The sequence below is a fragment of the Chironomus tepperi genome, unplaced genomic scaffold (assembly GCF_022539635.2).
Source record: "Chironomus tepperi strain 1889 unplaced genomic scaffold, CSIRO-AGI_Ctep_v1 contig_196, whole genome shotgun sequence".
In the NCBI taxonomy this organism is placed as follows: domain Eukaryota; kingdom Metazoa; phylum Arthropoda; class Insecta; order Diptera; family Chironomidae; genus Chironomus; species Chironomus tepperi.
In genome coordinates, this window is record NW_027226318.1 from 2693818 (window position 1) to 2698891 (window position 5074).

The following is a 5074-nucleotide window of genomic DNA, read 5'->3' on the forward strand; positions in this document are numbered from 1 at the left end:
TAGATGATTGTATGAGATGATGTGTTTCGTGAAATGTGATGCGACACTTGTCAATGCATCAATTAAATGTCGCTCGTTTCTGCTTTCAGCTTGACACATCCCTCTAGGGAATGCGTCAGCATGTCGTAAAGTGTATCATGAAAATCCATGAAATAAGAGACTTTAAGTTCAATTTAAAGAATGGCAACCCTCGATGCCATATCCATATCTGAGGAACACAGTCAAACTGATGTCACTAGAACATGCATTTTCTTAGGACACAACCAAAATAAAACAAACCGAAAGGAATGAGGGAGCAAAAGCGAGAGTTTTGTGTTTATTTTTATATATATTTTTTTGAAAATTGTAGTGAATCTGTTAAAGAGGTTTTGCATGCAAATGACAACAATGTGAACTCGATGAGAAAATTACACTTTGAATTTTTAATCTGTTTAGAAGTTGGTTTTTGACGTATTCCCTCTATGCTATGCGACAGCAATGCTTTTCATTCTTTTTATAAATAATTTATACTCAGTTACTACTTTAATATTCAGTACAGTTTTTAATTCTTTACATAACATCATTTGATATTTACTATGGATGTATATCGTAAGACTGACTGTAAATGTGTATGCTACTGCTGCTGTTGCTACTATCAAGATGAAAATCTTTACCAATAAGTAGCTGAAAATTGATACTCGAAGCGATGCAAATTCAATTTCAAATATTATACCCTATTTAAATAAATAAGCATGCATATCAATAGCGATTTTATAAATTGCAATATTTCATGCAACAATGAACTTAAGCTATAAACTATTGGAATGGGTTTGTGTATTGCTTTAATAAGGATTTTTTTTTTCTATCAAAATATATAAATAAATTTCAAATTCAATGTTTGCATGAAATGTTTGGGGCATTCAATACGTGTACATATATTTGACTTTAAATTTCATTGATTAGATTTTCAAATAGCTACATTTGTTTCTCATGAGTCAAGCAATACAATGCATTAACTTTCTATGCATGAACGAATTTGTTAGTCAACTGCTGAATTTTATATCAATTTGGAGAAATATTTTGCCATTCTTCGTGATTTCATGCTCGCATGGGACTTTGACATAATCTAGATGTATCCCTGGTGTGGGTTGATGACTGCTGCTTTGGGATTATTAAGTCTAAAATGTATAAAATTCATAATTAGAGTATAACGAACTTTTGACATTTGAATTCTCAACGGCAATAATTTTCATATGAAAATATAGGTGTAAGTGTACTCTACAAGTATCACATATTATATCTTTGAAAACTCTCTAAATGTTAGAGATACTTCCAAAAAACTGAAGTGGATAATCCAAATTCGAGGATAATCCACTTTAGTGAAACAGGCCATAAATTCTATAAATTTCATAATTAGAGTATAGCAAACATTTGACATTTGAATTCTCAACTTCTTTTTCAAACTTATATTTTTAAAAACCGTTAAACCCTGAAAATGATTCCATTTTACATAAATTTGCTGAAAACTTACACAGCATATCCTTCAACCCTTATTTTCTCGGAACTAGAGCACAATGAATCTAAGCTTCATTTATCACAAAAATTATAAATGCGAATAATTTACTCAGCCATAGAAATTTTGCATAATTTTCAGATCAAACCAAATAACCCAGATAGCAAAAAAATTAATTACACAAAAAAGTTCAAACTTTGTTACCATAACAAAGCCATATAATTAATTTCGAATCATATTTCAAGCATGAATATTATTATAGTCTAATGGACACAGGAATAAAAAAAAGGATTTAAAAATTTTTTAAACTTAACACCGTCAATACATTTTACCGCATGCAAAAATGAGTGCCTTTAAAATGAGAAAGTTTATGAATGTAAATGAAAAGTTTTTATATCGTGTGAATATAAGTTACCGATAATGTATAATGTTCATAAGTGCAAGCATAAATTTTTCCTCTTTGCAATAATCCTTTAACGTCCATATCAGTTGCATAAGAAAATTGTATGAAATATTATTTTCAAAAGGGAGAAATCGTTCCTGGATTATCGATGACTTAGTTGTGGCTAGAACGCATCGTCATTGTTGCAAATTTCTTTTAAAATTATAGTTCAATTTAAAAAGTTTTGAATTGTGATTTTTAACGGAAATTCAGAATTTGAATTTTTGTGAATAAATTTTCAAACTTGAAATTTCCGTTAAAAATTAATAAAAACTGAGAAAACACAGTGCTACATTATAACGACATATAATTCACATCCAGCCAGTCAACTCAAGATTAAATCCTTCTCTCAAACCATCCTACGTGCTTGTCAACCAGACAAATCACAAACTTGTTAAAATGTGCTAAAAAAGTGAAAAAAAAAAGTTTTTATGAAAATAAAAATGAAATCAACCAACTTTATATTTTTTATGCATAAAATGCTTATGAGAAAATGTTCAGTAGTTTCAGGTATAACTTACCTGTGTACATACAATAAAAAAAGCTTCTAAATGACTTTTGAATTATAAATAATTTCATTCAAGCACGAAATATGGGGGAGGAAAAAAGAGAAGTAAAAATTATACTTCTTTGTACCTCTTGCCACTATGAAATTGGACATTTCTTTCTGTTGACTCAACAAGTTATGTTTATATATAGTTGCTATATTCATAAATATTGCCATAATGTACATAAAGTCTTTACGTATTTCAAGATGTTACGATGGAAGTATTCCGTGTTACAAAATGACGTTTTTTTTTGTTTATTATTAAACACACAATTTATGTGTATATATATGTAGGTACATACATTCCACTCTTGCGCGACTTTTATCGTTCGCAATTTATTTCCAATTTTCTTTTTGTTTGCCTTTTGTAACTGCAGAAACTCGCTATGTGAGGTGAGGAAAAATATTTTTTAATGTGGGACACGAAAAGGAAAAATAAAAAAAATCTATGCGTCAAATTAATATGTGAATGTTGGATATGCGAAAAGGTCGTTAACATATAGCACGTGTATGAATAAAGAAATATCCAAACATTAATGGGACTTGGAATATGTCTGTAATTTAAATAAAAGTATGGAATATCGTGATGGTGTGCTTTTATATATCCACGTGGAAAATTGATAAGCTATAAAAAGAAGGAATGATGTAACAGGTCATAAATCACTGGTGGTGTATAAAGTTATATTTATGATAATCAATATGTTAAATTAATGTTTTATCATTTTGTGGGAATGGTGGCAAGGATTAGGAAGGGTTCCTATTGTGCAGAGTTCGAAGTTGACTTTGATTAGGAATGAATTAACCTACTTCGCTATAGTCGATTTGTCATATAAATTCTAGTCGACGACTTCGACCTCTTGCTGTGTAAAGAGTGTCTGAATAGAGTGGAATCTGGGATATCGAGGAATATGTAATCGAATCTGCCAATGCAAGAATAAGGTATCTGTGGTCGATTGGTTAGGCTACGGATAGGAAATATGTATCACCCTCTTGTGAGTGCGTGAGTTCGATTCCCATCAGAAACCGACAATTTGTGGATATCGAGAACCAAAATTGCAGCCCTGTAGATTTAGACGAGCTATCCTATCTGAACCTAAGTAAAAGTCACTCAAATCCTTCAAATGGCGTATGACATCAATACCCAAGTCACTACCCCACAGTTACATTTTTACTGCTAATTTCATTTCTGGTTCTATTTGGGATATTCCGAACATTTTGCCAGAAATAAGTTTATGACTTCTGATTTTCCAGCTATTCTATTACATGGGAAAATTCAGTATTCTCTGTGTAAATGATTCACAATGGTTGAAATTGATACCAGACCATTAATGAACATAAAAATTTTAGCAAGGAGTAAATCATTCCATAACAATTCATGCGAATATCAGCGAAAAAAGAATCGTATCATAAAAAAATAGCGCGTAAAATGATAATTTCATTTTTACCAGCAATGAGGAAGGAAGAAAGGCATAACACATAAAGCATAAAGGACTCGACATCAAAGTTTTATAACAATCATTCCATTTTTCTCTCGTTCTACCATCAAAACGTGTGGTAATGTGCTTGCACAGCAGTTTCATTATTATCATTTTTTATTTCTGATTCTTCGTACTGAGAATTGCATGAATATTTTCTATGAAAAAAAGACTCGCACTCAATTAAAACTTTTTCCTTGTGCCTTTTTTTTAAATAAGAAGAAGAAGAAGTAAGAGAGGACAGAGAATTTTTCCTTGCTCATTGCCGTTGCCTTTCCGTTGTAAAATGCAAATATTAATTTCAAATTTATGTAATTTTTCCACATGAAAAGCTTTTGAGAAAAAGTTTTTCAGACTGTATGGCTATAACTTTTATGAATAGCATTTAAAATGAATCAAATAGTAAAAAAAAATTCCATTTAACTGCTGCCTCTGCCTTGTTACACAAATAAAGTAAGGTCTTCGTCTCGTTAGTCTTCCTTTGTGTACGTATGTACATGTGCTTCAACTTTATTCCTGTATTATTTGCATTTCCTTCTTCCATCATATTCTCCATACAGAAATTTTATTTTTATGATGAAGGATGATATGATAAGTTTAAGTGTGGTCTCAAGTATGAGAAATAAAAGTACGAACGAAAATATAAAGCAAATCTTGATCTCAATTGTTTGCTTATACTTTGCTACAAACGCACTGTTATTTACAGAACATTTTATTGAGATTATTTCGCTATTGCTTGAACAAACAACTTTTAAAGTATATCCAGTGCCTGATACGTTTCTCTTTAAATCGATGCTCAAGTTTGCATTATTCTTGGTTTTTAAAGGTCGAGGAAAATTCTTTCGAAAAATTCAAATTTTTGAAAACCGTTAAAATTTACTTGCTAAATTTGATTAGACGTTTGATATTTCCTTGTCTTGCCAGACCTTTCCCAGAACAATTTTGATTCCATTATCTGAAAATTTAATCAATGCTGCTCTCAATTAGTCTTTTGATGATATTGAATGTAAAACATGATATTTAATAATCACATCAGGTACATCATCTTCTGCAACTTAATCCATAATGAGCAATTTTCTCTTATGATTGAAGACTATTCTGTAGTCATGGAAAATTAC